This window comes from Mytilus trossulus, chromosome 13 (genome assembly GCF_036588685.1).
Source record: "Mytilus trossulus isolate FHL-02 chromosome 13, PNRI_Mtr1.1.1.hap1, whole genome shotgun sequence".
Lineage (NCBI taxonomy): Eukaryota > Metazoa > Mollusca > Bivalvia > Mytilida > Mytilidae > Mytilus > Mytilus trossulus.
Genome location: NC_086385.1, coordinates 6,697,747 through 6,716,919, shown reverse-complemented (window position 1 = coordinate 6,716,919; position 19,173 = coordinate 6,697,747). Strand labels below are relative to the sequence as shown.

The window sequence follows — 19,173 nt, the reverse complement described above, 5'->3', positions numbered from 1 at the left end:
TTCATTCATATAAGTTGTGAAAGTTCACAAACTTATTCATTATTTTCTGAATAAATTTGAATTTTGTAATAATAAATTTATCCTCCATAATCTACAGGTGTTGAATATATATTACTTATCTTTAAGATTTGGGATTATAGTTCTCTTCTGTGACATTTAGCTTCTAATCATAATAATATCAAGATTATCAATAAGTTATCAATCTAAACACACTTCTGCATTGCAATGGACATATTGCATTAAACATGTAAAATAAAAATATGCAAGTCAGAAAATGATAATCAGTTGGACCATAGTCCTGTTTCACAAGCAATTGCATCATATTAAGGAGCCTTCATAAATTGGGACCAAAGTCCAAACCAGCAAAAACTAGGACTAGGTTCAAAACTTTCAAAAGTGCTTGCATTCCATGATCATGCAAACAAAACATGTAAGTAGCTATATACTGTCACCTGACCATAGCTAATCTGCAGTGGGTTTGTGGGTAATGTCATCTGACCCTAGGATTTCAGCAGGGGGTAAAAAGAAAAGTAGTCGTAGGATAGGATAGGATCGTCCTATTTTCTTCAAAAGCCAAAGAAAAATAATCATTTTCTCCTATGTTCTATTTTAGCCATAGGAGCTATGTTTCTTGACATACAAGGAAATAAAATAAAAAATTTATACTAGATACTCTGAAACTCATTTAGCCCAAGTTTGGCTGAAATTGATACAGCAGTTTCAAAGGAGAAGATTTTTTAAAGTAAGTCAACATGATGAACAATGATGAACAAATTGTGAAAAAAGTCTTTAAAGGGCAATAACTCCTTAAGGGGTCAATTGACAATTTTGGTCAAATTGACTTAATTGGAGATCTTACTTAGCTGAACATTATTGCTGTTTACAGTTTATTTCTATCTATAATAATATTCAAGATAATAAACAAAAACAGCAAACTTATCAATTCAGGGGCAGCAACCCAACAACAGGTTGTCTGATGCATCTGAAAATTTCAGGGCAGATAGATCTTGACCTGATAAACAATATTACCTATGTCAGATTTGCTCTAAATGCTTTGGTTTTTGAGTTATAAGCCAAAAACTGCATTTGACCCCTATGTTCTATTTTTAGCAATGGCGACCATGTTTGTTGATAGATCAAAACTTCGGATACAATTTATAAATAAGATACCCTAAGGAACAGTCAGTTAATGTTTGAAAGTATTTGGCCCAGTAGTTTCAGAGGAGAAGATTCTTGAAATAGTTTACGACAACAGACGACGACGACGACAGACGAAGGACGACGACGGACGCCAAGTGATGGCATAAGCCAGTGATATTGTTGGCTTTTTTCAAAACTACCTCTACCCTTTTTTATTGGGAAAATATGCGTCATTTTCATCAAATTGGGAAATTTAAAATATACCATGAATTTGACTGAAACTTCAATATACAGACCCATTTTCACAAGTCAAACCCTGCTATAAAATAAGACCCTATTTTATCAGTGATGATACATAAATAGACCCTCAAATCTGCACCTATAGTCATTTTAGGCATGAAAAATCTTTAAATGAGTGTTTTCAGTTTGTATTCATGTACAATTACTATTGAGACTGCACTAATTGGGAAACAAATTGTCTTTTTGGGAATAATTTTAAGCCATTTTTTTCAAATTGGGATTCTTCTCCAGGGGAAAAAGCCTGTATTCTCCACTAATTTAAGGCAAACAATATCACTGTAAGCTCACTTGTACCTTCGGGACAGGTGAGCTAAAAATCTATTAAGACTTAGCATTTAAATATAAAATGTGATTCAACTTCCATTTACATTGAAATGGTATCCAGAATTAAAATTCTCAAGAAAACTAACATTTTACATCTTGTGTACCTTTCCTAGAGAAAATCTGAAAATTCCTTAATCAATAAGTAATGAAATCTATAAGAGCCATAAATGAAAATTATGCTGTTGTTTTCTCCTCCTATACCTCCCACCACCTGACCACAAATAAAACCCATATTTAGCACATGTTTAGAATGATCAATTCCATTTAATACACATATCACATGTCAAGTACATTAATAATGGTTCAACAATTATAACAAAAATCATACTTCTTGACATTACAATACAAAGAAAACAATTTAAAAAGCTATTAAACTTAATTTTCTTCATGTTTTCCTTATTTTTTTGTGTGCAAAAAAATGTATCAAGCTACAGTAAAAATTAACCCACATTTTAACGTAACACCTTCGCCTTACTCCCACTCTTTATAGCAGGCAATTTATCATTACGCTTTAAAACATATCAGATGTCATTTTAATTCTGATCAAATTTTTGATCAAGGAAAGAAAATACCTTCTAAGTTGACATCAGAAGACTAAACATCAGACTGAGACTCACAAAGGCTACATAAGTCTAATTTGTCTTGTCTGTTGTTGCTATAAGGGCTTTTACTTTTTTTGTAGTCAGGCTTACTATGCTGTACTTCAACTGCGAGATTTTTATTTGAATGCTTTAAGGTGATAATATAAAATAAACTTAAGTTAGTGAAGCACACTCCAAACACATGTGAATATATATATATATATATATAAACGAGTCTAAATTGAAAACTACGTTCAAACCTATGATTGCGTTGGATAAAAACCGCAATTTTTATACGTGTGCATGGCAAACAAATTTTGTTATAGAAGGATCTAAAAACAGCACAAACAACATTTTCCAAAAGACCAAAAACGTGAAAAAGTATATTTAAACAAAACGCATTTGACTAACAGGTCGAACAACTGATGTTCTTTAACCCTGCTGACTGCCATTGACGATTGCCATATATATATATCTTGAACGAATTTCTATAGGATTTTTAGACCTTGAGCTACCCAGCTATCATTCTCAATATAATTTATAAAATTGTAAGATAAATATATCAGGAACATATTATTTTGAATTTTATAGAAAGAAAAAAGCATAAAAGAATACTAAAAATATTTAATGTTTTGCTAACAGGATTATATACTGTCTTTGAATAATATAGAAGTTGTCTAAGTTTCTTAAAATTCTATAAAAGTTTGACAAAATTTGCATTCTTGAAAAAAAAAATTGATCCCAAATGTTGACGTTGCCAACTTCTACGGAATGTAGGATTGCTAAATATTGCTTTCACTACTTTCTTTGCAGCCTTGACGAATCAAATCACGACCCTCACATATTATAGAGAAAATAAAAAGTACTTTGAAAAGATGTGAATTGTTTCCTAATTTATTTAAAGACAGTTTGAGCCTTTCCTTATTAAAAACCACAAAATGTATTTAGTTAGGTGTATGCATGCATGCTTATTGACGCAAAAACTACTGCACAATTACATGTACATGACGTACAAAAGCAAAAAATAAAGAAAACATTAAACTCACCTGTGCAAATCAAATTCATCTCTATTTAAACTTTTCAAGTTTATCAAATCTAAATTTTTACATCACTAAATCTTCGTTGTATTTTACATAACTCCTTTAAATTCTTAAAAAAAGTGACATTTCACGAGCACATGTTGAAAATAAATTTTCCAAACATAAACATTTAGAATACATATGCAAACATCATCTTCAATTTAAAATCTTCCTTTGCAATCATATCCTGAATAAGTTATCAATATGAAGATATACCTTTCAAATTAAATCTTCCTTTTATCAATTTTATGAGATTTTATTTCTCTCTCCTGATCATTTAAAGTTTATTTTTTTTCTTGCCTGTGAATTATTACATAAATTTTTTCAAACATGTATAGATGATTAGATCTAGGATTTTAATCATCAGTGAACCATGACCTTAATGCTATTTAAAACCAAATATATGAATTTTCAATAAACATGATAAAGTGCAGTGGTTAATGAAAAAGAGGAGTTATGTGGGGAATTTCAAAGAACATTTCTTTTTTGTTTCAGCTTCAGTCATGTAATCATACCACCTATTTCATGAAAAGTACATGTATACGAAAACATGAATTGTTTTGACAAATTTGAAAAAATCCATGAAAGTCACAACTTACAAGCCATTTCTTACAGGCTGCATGATCTGAGAATAATCCACAGATATCGGAAGATGCAGTGTGAATGGCAATGAGACAACTCTCCATCCAAGTCACAATTTACAATATGTATGCATGAATTACACAAACTTAAGACGTTAAGTATGGACAGAATGAGATGAAGGGATGAATGCATCATGTCAAGTGGATAATATAATTCCTGTTTATGGTGGAAGTGGTCAGATAATATGAGAATGGCAATGGGGATCCAAAATATATAAATATATCAAAGAGCGACAACCAGACCAAAGAAAACAGCTGAATTAAGGCCACTGGTCAGTCTTTAACACAGCAAAGAAAATTCAGCATCGTAAGGAGGGGTACAGCTGGTCCCTTAATAGGAATTTGTACTACCATGACTATGTAGTTCAGAGAAAATGGACGTCATACTAAACTCCAATACATTTAACATTTTTAAATGAACTAAAATTAAAAAAACATACAAGACTACCAAAGGCCTGGATAGCTGAGATAAACTACTAATTGTTGTTTTGTTATAGAGTACAAATATTCCTATTGCTACATTTAATGATTAGTCTGCAAAATGAATGTTTTAAGTTGAGTCCAATTTTAGTGATTTGCCATTATATATGATGGCCGATTACATTGATTTCAATAAACTTAATGTTTATTATCAATGAAATAAAATATGACAAACCTCACAGTACTTAGTTTACCATGACCTACAAAAAGTACATGTATTATTATGAGTGGGAAGGATTAAATTGCTGTGATGTAATTGTTGAAGAAAAAACAACAATTACACTTTGTTTATTGTTTGTACTCTATAGTATAAGGATCTGGATGGGCTTTACAGAATTATAGGTTTTGATTTTGATATTTGGTGTTTTAACGCCACTTTTAAGCACCACATTTAGGCTATTTCATAGCGCTCATTTTTTTTTGGGAGAAAGCCACTCACTCACAGACCTTCGATAGGAAAACTGACATTCCTAGCAAAGCCCATATTAAAGCATTATTACCGCTGTCTGTATGACTAGATTTTGGACAATTTAATTACTAACTTTTCTTAATTATTAAGCCAGGGGAAATAGTATGTTTGCAGCCTATACTTTTACGAAACCAAAAAAAAAAAATTTCAGTCTGCACAAAAATGTTTTCCAACTACTAAGTCTGATCGAAGACCAAAATTCAGACATTTTCCTTATGTTTCTAAACAAAATTTTGCAAATTTAGTCAAAATAAGAGGGGGGTAAATGGGAGCTTACAAACACCTGATCCTGCCTGAAAAAAGGTCCTGCCACCCTCCAAATAAGTGAGGAGAAACAGTCAGGGGTGCTACTTACACAAGTGATATCATTATCACCTATATAAGTGAGGAGAAAAGGCATAAAGTCATATACATGTATTATTTCTTTCCTATGATTTAGCCTTTAAATTTGTTAGCCAAAATACAAATGAGGGCCTATTATGCAGTTCCATAATTTATTTTTGAAGGATGACCATATTCATGATATTTGAAATAAGGTACCAGATTTGAATATCTCATTTGTGTATTTCTAGCATGTCTAGCACTCCATTAATCACTGAAATTATAATTGGCCTAATAAATTTTCTTTTTTTTACATTTAAATGGTTATTTATTTATTATTAATTTTTAATATTCGAAAAATGATTTAGAATTACCATGCTCTAAAAAGTATACGAAATTTCAAAACAAACTGGATAATCATTTCGGATGCATGCATCTTGGTAGTGATCAATATATAGGATATATATACAGAGACTTCAGGTGTAGAGCAATACGCTTCAGCGAATTCAAAATCTTACATTTTAAAAGTAATTCAATAAAATGTATGATGGATTAAAAAAATATTATAAAAGTATTTAAATACATTTCTTTACAAGCTGCAAGGGGTTTCATATTTAATTTATTATGCATCGGCTCATTGCATTCATGCATTGATCAAGTTTAAGTCAATGTATATATTATTATGAACTTTATGGCTGACAGCTCTAAGCCAAAACATTGAAGTTGAAAGTCCTCTTTTAAACAGAAATGCAACTTCACTAGATTTATTTTTTTGCATAAAGGATCATTGAAAATAGGTAGAAAAACTGTATCCCTTTTAATAAATGTTTAAAACATTCAACCAGGGGTTGTTACTCCCCAAAAAACAGAAATCATGGTCATTATAGGAACACCCAACTTAAAATCTGGTGGTCCAAGTGAAAAATTGGTGGTCCTCTTTTATAAAGTAAAAATTTTGGTACACATCATAATAAATAGGTATAGGTTGTACCGGTAAAGCCAATGAACACCATACTTTTTTGGTTCCATATCAACTTTTGTATTGCTTTACCAGAAAGCATAAACAAGTATGAGGAGGGATAGGACATTTATCAGGACTCCAGGATCTGGTGTATTTAAGCTCAGGATTTCAGGATTGACCCTTTCAAGATCCGGGAATTCTTTTTTAGAATTTCAGGATCTCGAGATTTCGTATTTATTAAGCGCCCAGAATTTCGGGATTTCGGGATCAAGACCCCTCCTAACCCCCCTCACGTATAAAATCACCAACACTTTTAAATATAAAAATTAATGTTTATGTTTATTGAATAAATGCACATTTATACCCCAATGGGGTTGAAGGCATATATAAATGAACACAATATATCATACAAAAATAACAACAAAAGAACAAACATTATATACATATAAGTATCTATCATGCAGTTGTTGAGTCCACTCTCCTCAGTGACCATGACTTTTTAACAAATATAATATAAGTTATGACAAGCAATTCTCTGAATCTGGAATAATTTTGAATAATGGAAAGATATTTCTAAATAGGAGAACCTTATAATAACAAAATGTATCTGATTTTTTATGTTCAGTACCAACCGGATCTGACTAATTTTAGAGAAGACTACACGAGAACAACAGAAATCTGAATTTATGTTGGGAAAACAGTCTGCAAGATACAAATTAGCCTAGAAAAAAGCCAGAGTGGTCACAAAAAAAACCATTAAAAACATCAAAAGAGACACATCTGAGAAAAGTACTAGTATATAAATGTATACAGTATAAGCTCACGTTAAAAAACCTGTATTGTACTTAAGAAACCCTATGTTATATCTTATCTGTGAAGTGCACATTACACAATATCACATGCATTGTTGCAGCGTAGTCACAATGACCAAAGAATGTCTGCCAAAACATTAACAAGATCAAAGAATAGCCTATCACTTCTTGTTTTTTCCTTCAAAGAAAACATGCCCCTAATCTTAATCTTTTGGAAGTAAGATGGAGATATTAATACACTTGCAGCTTATAAAAGATGACACTGAGCTAGATTTGTAGACAAGTATCTGAACAGTGTCAACGGGTGCTCTTCATTACTTCATTGTCAATTTAGTGGAATAGTGCTAAATCTGTATTGTTATATAACTTGAGAAATATACATGTATTGTTCAGGTTGTTGTCTCTTTGACACATTACCCATTTTCATTCTCAATTTTATTCTTGCACATGTTGTGGCAGAGGAGAAAATTTAATATAAGCTGTGACGGATGGAAATCAACCTTACAAATCCTTGAAATGCATGTGCATGTACATTTGCATGTATATTTGTACAGATCTAACATTGTTGGGTTGATGTTTAGACGAGTTGTACATGTATATATATACAACTCGTCTAAACATCAACCCAACAATGTTAGATCTGTAAATTTGCTTTTTTTTGGTACTTCCCTCGCCAGGATTCAAACCCATGGCCATGCTACTGTGATATCATGACATCAAATATATATAAGACTTTGATTGATTTGGGAGAAAAAAAAAGTTGTAGACTTTCTGTCGAGATTTTTCAACCTGTAAAAGACATGTAGTATGATGAGTGGGGCAGGACCTTTTACGAGACGTCAGGATCGGGTATTTTTAAGCTTGGGATTTCGGGATGGATCCTTTCGGGTTCCGGGAATTCTTTTTACCAATTTTGGGATGTCGGGATTTAAATTTCTTAAAATTCAAGACCTCAGGATTTCATGTTTTTTAAGCCCAGGATTTGGTAATCAGTACCCATCCAACATCCCCCCTCTCTATCTTGTACATCATGTACATGTATGTATAAGACTAAGATTGATTTTGGAATATTGAAATACAAAATATAAGATGACCTCTGGTCTGTGTGGGGACTTTCTATACTACAGTCAGGGGTACTACTTGTACAAGTGTATTTTATTTACTTGAAGAAGTGAAAAAAAATATACACATATAAGTAAATAAATCATGTTAGAATAATCTCCCCTTAATTTTCTGAAAAATTTACTTGTATAAGTAAATTTTTCTTACAATCCCACAAAAATCCTCAAGTTTTGATATATAAAATCATGCCTTTAATGATTTTTCCCAGGTTTGCTCAAATTTTTTCATTAAAGTTCAATGTTTCATCTCATTAATTCATCAAAGAAACTGATTGAGCAAAGATCTTGTATATTTGTGCAAGGCCTTCAAAAATTGCTCCTTTGGGGCTTGTAAATAAGCAGTGTTAAGAAGATAACAGACAAATGGGACTTTCATTGTCCATGAAATTACACTTAAATGATTAGTAAAGACATCTGCAAAGGATACACAATTTAAAATTCTATTAGAGCAAAGAAATATTCAGAATTCAAGAAAAGAAGAAAGGGAGATTTTTTTACCTATACAAGTAAAAAAATCTGAATGCCGAAGGGACATAACTCAGAATATTTTTTTTTTACCTATACAAGTAAATAAAATTCACTTGTATAAGTATCCTACAAATTTACTTATATGTGTATATTTTTTTTTACTTCTTCAAGTAAATAAAATACACTTGTATAAGTAGAACCCCTGACTGTACTAACTATGTTTATTGTTGGGTGCTACCTTAGGCTGGGCGGCTTTGTCATTTAATTAAATCAATAGAGACGAGTCCCCTTAGTATGGAAAGTCCCTGGTCTGTGCTGTACATTAAAACTCAATTTTCAAATAGTTGTAGATATCTGTAGATGTATATATATTAATGCATGACCCAGCTCATATAAGATTATAGCATAATTATACATTAGAATAATTTAAAACTAGCATCCAACAGTTAAATACACACATAGAACACTATGAAACCAATCTTCAAGACCACTCAGCCACCTGCAAAATAACAGACAGGATTTCTAAGACTATCCACGGTTCTGTAGTCCAAAATTCAAATCATAACCATCCCCACATGCACCATGATCACAACATCATTCAATTAATTACAGACATACATTACATTGTACATAACAAAATAGATTGTAATGTACAATGATGTACATGTAATCTTGGAACTTAAGCTAGAATTTATACAATCATTCACACTAGGGGTAATGCTGATATTTAATCGGTTAATTCCCTATTTTCTTAAACCATGATTCTTTAAACTTTACTGTTGAGAAATTCATACAGGTCTGTCAACCTGTGATGATGAAAATGCATTATTTGAAGGAGTTTTGGCATTTGTAAATTATACAATTTGTCAAAGAGAAATTTCTCTAAAGAGCTTGAGTGACCTATAACAAGTTTTGATCTACATACTGCTTAAAAATGAAAACACTATCATAACTTTAATTAGTAATCATAAACTGTAAGAGGAATTTTAAAACATTGTTTAGATTATAGTAAACTGCATTTTTTTTTAGTCCATATCAAAGAGCGCACACCACATTTTAGAGCATGCCTATATATATTTATACAATTGTACAACTAATATGTCATGTATGTACACCCTCTACTTTCATCATTTATCAGTTTGTTGCATCAGTTTTATATCAAACATCTTCTAAACAGTATCCACAACAAAACAAAACTGTTTGTTGTGTAACCAAGATAACTGTTGCTATGACAACAAATATAAATATTGCTGTGGTAATGTTTATTTGCTACAAGAGTGGTAAATTTAATTTCTTAAATGAAATATTTATGTTTTACAAATTGTCATGATTGTAGAATTTATTAGAGCAGCATTTTTTACATGTATATGTACAGATGTTCAAAATTGCTTTTTTATAGACATTAAATGTAGGTGGATTAATGAGTAAAAAAACTCATGTATCGATTTTTTGTTAGAACCGTCATGATCGCTAGAAGGATTCACACAGTCTTAACGCTGAGTGGCAGCCCAGACTTGTAAAATTGCTCTCGGGCCTGTAAAAATTATATCTTGAGGCCAATAGAATCTATATAAAAATGATCTCTGGGCCTCACTGACGGGCCTGCAGATTTAACAGTTCATCGTGAAGACTGTTCATGCACAAAAACAATATTAATAATCTGACCAACCAAAGGCTAGTACATGATTAAGGGGTATATTCTGGCTTTAATAACAGTGTCACACATCAAATAAATTGACCATAAAAGGCTGTAATTAAAAATGTAGAAAGTAGGGACGCATATAACAGATCTATTTAGGAGGGAAGTCGGAGGGGTGCTGATCCAGAAATTTTGGGCTTTAAAACATGAAATTCTGTTAAAATCTCAACATTCCGAAAATCGAAAAAAAAGAAATGCCAGATCGATCCAGAAAGGGTCAATCCTGAAATCCTGAGCTTAAAAACACCTGATCTAAACATTCTCCCCCCTTCTTTTTTGTATATAATTATTACATGTATTAATAATTAGTGATCAAAATATAGGGATATTTGCTGTCATGGCCATATGGACTTAAATTAACTACAGGGGGTAACTGTAGTCCAAATAATTATGATGTCTTGGAATAAAATTGAGAATGAAAATGGGGAAGGCTATTTAAAATTTAAGCTCTGTGGCAGTGATATAAGGCTTAAAGAAAAAAGTATAATAGCCTTTCAAGATGTCATAATTATTTGGAATACAAGGACTAGGGTAACCTTGGTAACTGATGATAGCCAATAGGTTCCATATGTCATAAATTTTATTATGTAATTTTACAATCCTGTCTTCTTTTCATGAATGCTTCAAATGGTCATTATTCATTTGTTATTGGCTACCATTAAAATTTAACTATGAATTGTCAAAATATCCTAATACACCTTATCGCTCATCTCATCTGACCCTGCTGCTTGAACTTTGGCACACAACCATGACAACAATCACTTTTCCACTATGGTCATGGTGGTGTCAAATATTTTGTTTTATGACGTAAAATCTACGGGAACCTGTGTGATATCCAGTAATGGTGGACTAAGAGCGATAAGGTGTTTTGTGATTTGTGAAAGGTCACAAATAGTTATCATGGTTACCATTAATTTTTTTTCTAAATTGACATGATTCATTAAACTCAAGTCTAATTTGTTATCGTCTCATAGAAATACGTATAATTTTAACGTCATTTGGCAATTATTTTTACTGTTATTGTTATTCATCAGTTGTTCATCATGAAGGTACCCCCATAATGACCCACATTTTTGATTTAAGAACTACCATTTATGTCACTGAGCCTGCAGATCATCCCCAAACTTTTAGAATTAAAATAAACATTCACTTCTGTAGTCATGATTCAATACTGTTTTGATTTCACATAGAACAATGTAATAACTCGTGGACAAATATAGCTTCAGTACAGTCTCTATAAACTCCTGTGCTCTGAGCCTGAGGAATGATATAAATGTGAAAAATTACCGTTTCAATAACTTGTTTAGAAAAGCTACTGAGCTGCGTTATAATCGTGGATCACTTTCTGTAAACTCGTGGATCACTTTCTGTAACTTTTGATTTCTTGATCGTTGTATATTTTCTTTAAAATGTGTGGGAGATAAATAGGTCGAGAGATCTCACCGATATGAAAGGTTTCACCACCAAGAACCACGTTGAGATTGTTTTGGTTTATATGCTGACATGTGCTCTCAACGAATAATTTGCGAGTTACGTATTCGTTCAAAACTGAAAGTTTTACTTACTATCTGCTTAACTCAATCAGATTCAAGTTTTAAAAAGCATACTTGTCAAAGTTCTATCTGATGGCCTCCATGTTCGTGACGTCATCAATCATTGCACTCTACTTTTCTAGTAATACACATGTTTTTCAACAGGTGTCGCGACCGAATACACATCTTTTTTACAGGTAAATTGGCGGGAATGTATGTTCTGTTTAAAATCGTAAACCGTCAGTTTTATTAATTTATAATTATTATTAAAAAGTAATGTGTTTCGAAATTTATTAAACATGTAAGAACAATTTTTAAGAATCTTGTTTGATCTTATACACCTTATCGCTATTTGTCCGCCATTACTGGACATCACACAGGGTCCAGTAAAATTATGACGTCATAATTCAAAATATCTGACGCCACAATGGAAAAGTGATTGTTGTATGACGCCAATAGTTCAAGCGGAACAGATTCTCGGGTCAAGCGGAAATAGCGATAAGGTGTATTTAGGCTTATCAATTCATTTTTGATCTGGGATGGGGGATCAAGTTTTTTCTGTGTGTGGAAAAGGGGGTTTCAATTTTTTTTTATAAATTCTAAGTGGGGGATCAATATTTTTTGCACATGGAAATGACTGGCAGAGGGGGATTTAGGGGGGGCAGGGGTCCGCCCCCCCCCCTTTTTGGGAAAAAAATTGGTTGCTTATATAGGGAATCACTGAAGCGTGACTGGAGCGGGTCCCAGTGGCGGATCCAGAGGGGGGGTTCCGGGGGTCCGCACCCCCCCTTTATTTTGGCCGATCAATGCATTTGAATCGGGACATATGTTTGCACCCCCCTGCACCCCCCCTTTGCCCTGGGCTAGCACCCCCCCTTTCGAAAATACCTGCATCCGCCACTGGGTCCCCTCTTAGGTCAGTCAGTGGGCCCCCACTTATGAAAATTTCTGGATCCGCCACTGACTGGTCATATGGGTCATTCAAAAAAGACATGGATTATGCAAAACTATGTTATTTGGTCAAAATCATGAAATATATCAAAATATAACAAAATATATCAAAATAACACTTGCATAATTATCTTAAATGTGAATGTTTTGTGATACATATATACAGTCATGACAGTTTACACTAGAAATGTTATAAAAACATCCTTTATGGTTTTTTTGTAAACCCTTGCAGCAGCATGGATATAGAGGCTTGTATAGGGTATATATTGGGATACGTATACTAGTGCAGCGGCGAAATCTGAAAAGACGCTTAGTTAAGGAGTTTAATGCACCCAAAGAACACACACCTGGATTTTTTTTAAAATGAAAGAATACATCAGTGGCGGATGCAGGTATTTTCGAAAGGGGGGGTGCAGGGGGGTGCAAACATATGTCCCGATTCAAATGCATTGATCGGCCAAAATAAAGGGGGGGTGCGGACCCCCGGAACCCCCCCTCTGGATCCGCCACTGTACATGTTAAACTTGTATTTTAAACATGCCGTAAGAAAATCGTATGGTCGAATTTCCGTAAAAATGGCTTTTTAGAGCGATATGTAGTGTATAAAAAAACTCCCTGATACGCTAAAATGTAAATTATTATTACAAATCACAATATTACGGCTATTTTTTTTATTTTATAATGTAAGAATATATAACTGACGATAAAACTAGTCAATAATTGTTTTAAAAATATTTACAATCAACATTTTAAAAACCGTTTTACTTCAGTAGTTGTGGTTAACACGATTTTTACCGATTTCCGTTAATAACAGGATAATTATAAAACACTTCATTTGTGTTTATTTGGCATAAAGATACACTTCGATATTTACTTTATACAAAACAACTTTCGTTTGGAACATTTCTTATTCGATTTACAAGATTTTTTTTAATTTGAATGTAACACATCAATCTGTTACACAATTTATCTAATTCCGGAATTACCGTCCGGGACGTTTATTTTTGTTTAATCCTCACTCCATTCAGTTCTATCACTGAACAAGGCAAATGTCGATTACATTTCACATTGAAATTGTTTAATTAATATCAGTTTAAGGGTTTAAATTTGTCTTTACACTAGTTTTATATTTGCTTTGTTGTTGATTTCATTGTTTTTTGTTATTTGGAATACCCAGAGTGGTAATATATTATTTTTTTTTATCATTGTTTACATTGTGTTAAGTAATCGCTTAAAAAATATTCCGGATCTATTGTGAAAATTTTCCGGATAATGTCACAGTTCGGTAGTCCTTTAAAACTTATCCCAACAAGTGCCAAGAGAGGGAAGTCTTCCTTAGAATGGCTGGAATGCATTATTTGTCAGATTAAAAGCCCGGAAAAATTATATATTTTCACTGACAAAGGCAAAGTTAGTTTCATTGAAGCTACTAAACTACGGAAAGATGAGATCTAATTGAAGATTGAAGAAGAGTTGTCTTCTATTAATCATTTTTTTTCGGAAAATGTTGATGTTAAATACCATAGATCTTGTTGTAAATCTTACACCAGTAAGCAGAATCTATCTTGTTATAAACAAGAATTTATGGAAACGGAGAATATAGGTGGTGCTAGCATTTTTTCACCTGCTGCAAGCACAACTAGAATCACAACTCGATCAGAGTGGTATTCCTAGATAAAGGAAGATGCAGTGTGAGTGCCAATGAGACAACTCTCCATCCAAATAACAATTTAAAAAGTAAACCATTATAGGTTAAAGTACAGCCTTCATTTTTTTGTAAGAACTAAACTTACAAAAAAGATGCTGAATTGCACAAAGTGGAATCAGAAGACAGAATTAAGAATATACTTGAGGCAGCTAGAAAAAATTCGGATCATGAAATTGAGTCAATGGTTTTACATGAAAATTTTACTGAAAATGCCCTTTATCATTCGGCCTGTATAACTAAATATCTACTGAAAACACCCAAAAAGCAAAAGCAGAATCTTCTGACCACGATACTGCATTTGTGAAGCTGGTATCAGAAATTAATTCAGACCTGATGGTAAAGCATAAGGCTTTTATGATGTCCACCTTGCTTGAGAAATTTCGTGTCTTGCTTCCACAAAACTATGCCGATAAATACACAACATATAAATTGCAAAATAGGTTAATGAATTATTACGGCGATGCAATTGTCATACAACCACAACAAGGCCAGGGTAAATCAAATATCATGTTCAGCAGCTCTATATCTTTCGGTGACGCAATCGAAGCTGTAAGTCAGCTAATATCTAAACTCAAAATAGCACAGTTAGATTTGGAAATTGGAAGTTCCAAAAATACAACAAGTGAAGAACAGATTTTACACACCGCTGCCAATATTTTAAGGCGTGATATACATAGCCTTGATCTAAGCAATGATTATTACCCAACACCTTCCGAATGTTCTCTGCCGTTGTCAATTCAATCAATGCCCCCCAACCTGACCAAATTTATTTGTTGGTTAATAAATGAAACGTCTTTTCTGGCCGTTACAAACCAAAATCATACTACCGTAGAAAAAATGCGAAAATGTATGTCGCTTACAGAAAACATAGTTTCAATGAGTACTAATGTTATCACTCCATTTCAAATTGGTCTTGCATTCCAATTGTATCACGAATTTGGATCAAAACAATTAGTGGAAACGTTAAATGCTCATGGGTTTTGCAGTTCGTATGATGAGGTAAGGCGTTACCTAACAAGCTATTCAAGTCAGGAAATTGATAGGATCAAATATTGCGTGTATGTTCCAAACGGTATTGTACCACTGTCGTCCAATGGTTGTCTTATCCAGGAAGGATAAGATAACATTGACATAAACACGGAAACGGTGGATGACAAGGATACTTTCCATTCTATGGCTAGGGCTGTTTTCCAACTGCAGATTTAAATGACAGATGCAAGCGCTGTACATGCTGAACAGGTTAAAGGTAAACGAGGACAGGAAAAATCGTTACCAGTCGACGAGCAGACAATGTCTTTGATAAACTGTGTACCATTCAACAAGCCAAAAGAGCGTCATGAGCCTCCCCGTCGTGAGAATGCATATAGTGATAAACAATCTTGTTCAGAAAGATGTGAAGCCTCTTAAGACTCCGTTTCTTAGTTCAGGTGAAAACAAGCAATCACTTATAAAGTTTCTTGGTGAAATCACTTTGCAATATATTAAAGAAAATAGTTGTCTAATGGATGGACAAAAACTACCTTGCTGGATCATTTCCCAATCCAGAAATAGTGAAAATAATAAGTCCAAAAGGTATATCAGATTGCAGTGAATTGGCAAGTACACAAGAAGAGGCAGATACACATATTATCCTGCATGCATTGAATGTGACAAACTGTACAGGGAAAACGGTGTAAACGGTCGCATTATTGTAAAGTCTCCGGATACTGACGTGCTAGTACTTTTAGTACATTATTTCCCACAGATGACTCATATATCTGAATTGTGGTTTCAAACAGGAATGATCCCTAGCATTAAGGATTGTCGGCGTTATATTCCTGTTCACGAGCTGTGTGGGTCGTTAAATTCAGTTTTGTGCAAAATTCTACCAGCTGCACATGCTATTACAGGATGTGATACTACATCGTCTTTATTTCGCATAGGCAAGAAATCCAATCATGCTAAAGGCACTAAAAGAAGTGCCTGTTGATTTCATTGACTTGTCCCAGATATCTTTATTAGATATAGAAGATTCAGTAGCCGTCAGTCGGAAACTCGTAACTAGGCTTTATGATCCTAAAGGAAAGTCCAAAGGCTGCCATAATAATCTGAACAGTTTCTGGGTGAAATTAGCCACATGTAAAGATTCTAGCTTGGTCCGATTCCCTCCTTGTGAAGCATCTTTCAAACAGCACGTCCTTAGGTCTTCTTTCAAAACCAAATATCTGAATGACTACACATATCGCCAAGTCTGCTATTGGATAGCTTCTGCAGTTTGGTTGGAAAGAAGGATAGTGTGGTCTTGAACCTGTCTTGTTTGAAGGTCAAATGTCATCTGACTTCCTTCAAGATTTGGTGTGCACATGGAAAGGAAAATCAGTTTGCAGAAAAAGTTGTGTGTGTTTTGAACAGAATTTGTCCTGTACTGAACTTTGTCAATGTCAAGCATCAGACCTTTGTAAAACCATCAATACACACCTGGAAGATATAGATGATGATGATGATGCTTGATTACCTGACCTATTTACGTCTTAATAATGCTAATTCATACATACACTTGTTTTGCTTTTAGTTTTGTCCACCTTTTCTGTTGATTTAATACACGTTTAGTTAACTTTGACACTGAAGCTATTTCCGTTTATTATGGAAGGACGATCGGGCATTCCGAATGTTAAAAAACGTCAAAAAACGTTGATATGATGCTAACATATTTTATAAACCTTATTTGAATTCATTTTGATTTTACAGCAAAAATATATATGGCAGCCTTTATTTGAAAAAAAAAATGTAAAAAATTTACGAAAATAACCATCATGACCATTGAAACTGAAATCAATGAAATTAACTTTTATCCCTCCTTTACCTGACTTTAACCTTTTGAATAGTAGCAAGTCGTCTTCAGACTTCATTTTTATGGGAAAAAAATATTACCAAAGTTCAAGGTCATCCTTGTATGGAAACTAAATTAAGTCATAAATAAACAAAATGTATCATATAACGAAAAACGTCAATTTTAACGTTAAACATGACGATTTTTAGAAAAAAATTGGTATTCACAACAGGTTCCATATATGTTGAATGAAATATTGTCCCCTGATTGTTTAATATGTTTTATGTTCCTAAATTTAGCCCAAAATAGACAGTAAAGACAAAATTTTGTACTATTCAATTGTTGACCTTTGACCTCAATTATGCAAAATTCCGACCACTTCTCATGCTTACGGCATCATTAATATTAAAGTTAACAATTTTATCTTTTCAATGATATATAATTTAGCCGTGTGTTCGGTGGGTGCATTAAAAAAAATATTTTTGGATTCTACCGCTGGTCTATACGTACAGGATATTTGCCATTTTAATTTTAGGGATATGGGATATTTGTCCTAAAAGTAAATGGGATATGGGATATTGATGCATTTATAAGGATATTGAATTTTTAACATGAAAAAAAATATAAGTGGAATTTAAAAGTTAAGTACAGAAATATTTACATCTCACTTGATAAAATTGCCCAAAAAAGTTTATTCATTAAAGGTCACTTTAGTCAGCTGCTTTGTTGATTTTCATTAAGTTTATGGTCATTTTATTTAAAAGTCATCCAAATCCACCCAAGCAAAAAGTATTTATCTATTTTCGATATTTATATCCGTCATTGGACGAAATTTAAGTCAGATTAGACCTCCGGTTTGCGTTTTTCTTTTTACTGTGAAACAAATACATATACTACGAATAAAGTGTATTTTCTGTCTGATATCATTTTCAAGTTTACTATCCACGACAGTCACAGGGTTTATTTAATAGAGAGGGTCTGAATATTATATCAATGGCCCCTGTGGATCAATTATTAAACTGAGAATTGACTGTAAAAAGAAAATACACTTTCGGGACGTCTGGAACGGGTGTTTTTAAGATCGAAATTTCAGGATTGACCATTTCGGGATCCGGGATTTCTTTTTTCGAATTTCGGGATGTCGAGATATCTAATTTGTATAATAAATTCAGAACCTCGAGATTTCATGTTTTTAAGCCGGGGATATTGCCAATGGGATCAGGGCCCCTCCGTAGTGGCGGACCCAGAAATTTGCATACGCAGGGGCCCGTTGACTGCCTAAGAGGGGCCCGCTCCGGTCATGCTTCAGTGATTCCCTATATAAGCAACCAATTATTTTGCAGAAAGGGGGGGGGGCGGGCCCCCTAAATCCACCTCTGCCCCGACCCCCCCCCCCCTTTGAATGAATGTTCATAATATACAGATAAAGTGCTAAAATTATTCAGGGTGTCATTAAAATTAATAGAGAACAAACAAACCAAAAAAAGGATTTTTTTTTGTGGAAAAAGGAGGAGCCGGGCTAGAAAAACAATTATCCTGTCCCAAATTACTGCATAATCTGATATAAAAGGCCCCGAAATGACAATGTAAAACAATTCAAATGAGAAAACTAACAGCCTTAATTATTTTCGTACAAAAAATGAACGAAAAACAAATATCACTGAACCACTGAATTACAGGCTCCTGACTGGAATGTTCATAATACATGTACACTTAATGTACTATGTTCATAATGAAATTAAAATAAAACAAAAAATGGGAATTTTGGAAATAAAGG

General features: G+C 33.2%; 1 protein-coding gene across 2 annotated transcripts in view; it reads right to left on the bottom strand.

Moving 5' to 3' along the window:
- LOC134694590 (mitogen-activated protein kinase kinase kinase 2-like) overlaps positions 1–12,099 on the bottom strand; it is a 51,228-nt gene extending 39,129 nt beyond the window's left edge. The window contains exon 1 of one of the 2 annotated variants that reach the window (XM_063555616.1): positions 12,004–12,099. The gene's annotated coding sequence lies outside the window, so the exon portion shown is untranslated. Of the gene's footprint in view, positions 1–11,961 lie in introns of both variants that reach the window. The other variant, XM_063555615.1, reaches the window with a different exon arrangement.
- Positions 12,100–19,173: the final 7,074 nt, after the last annotated feature.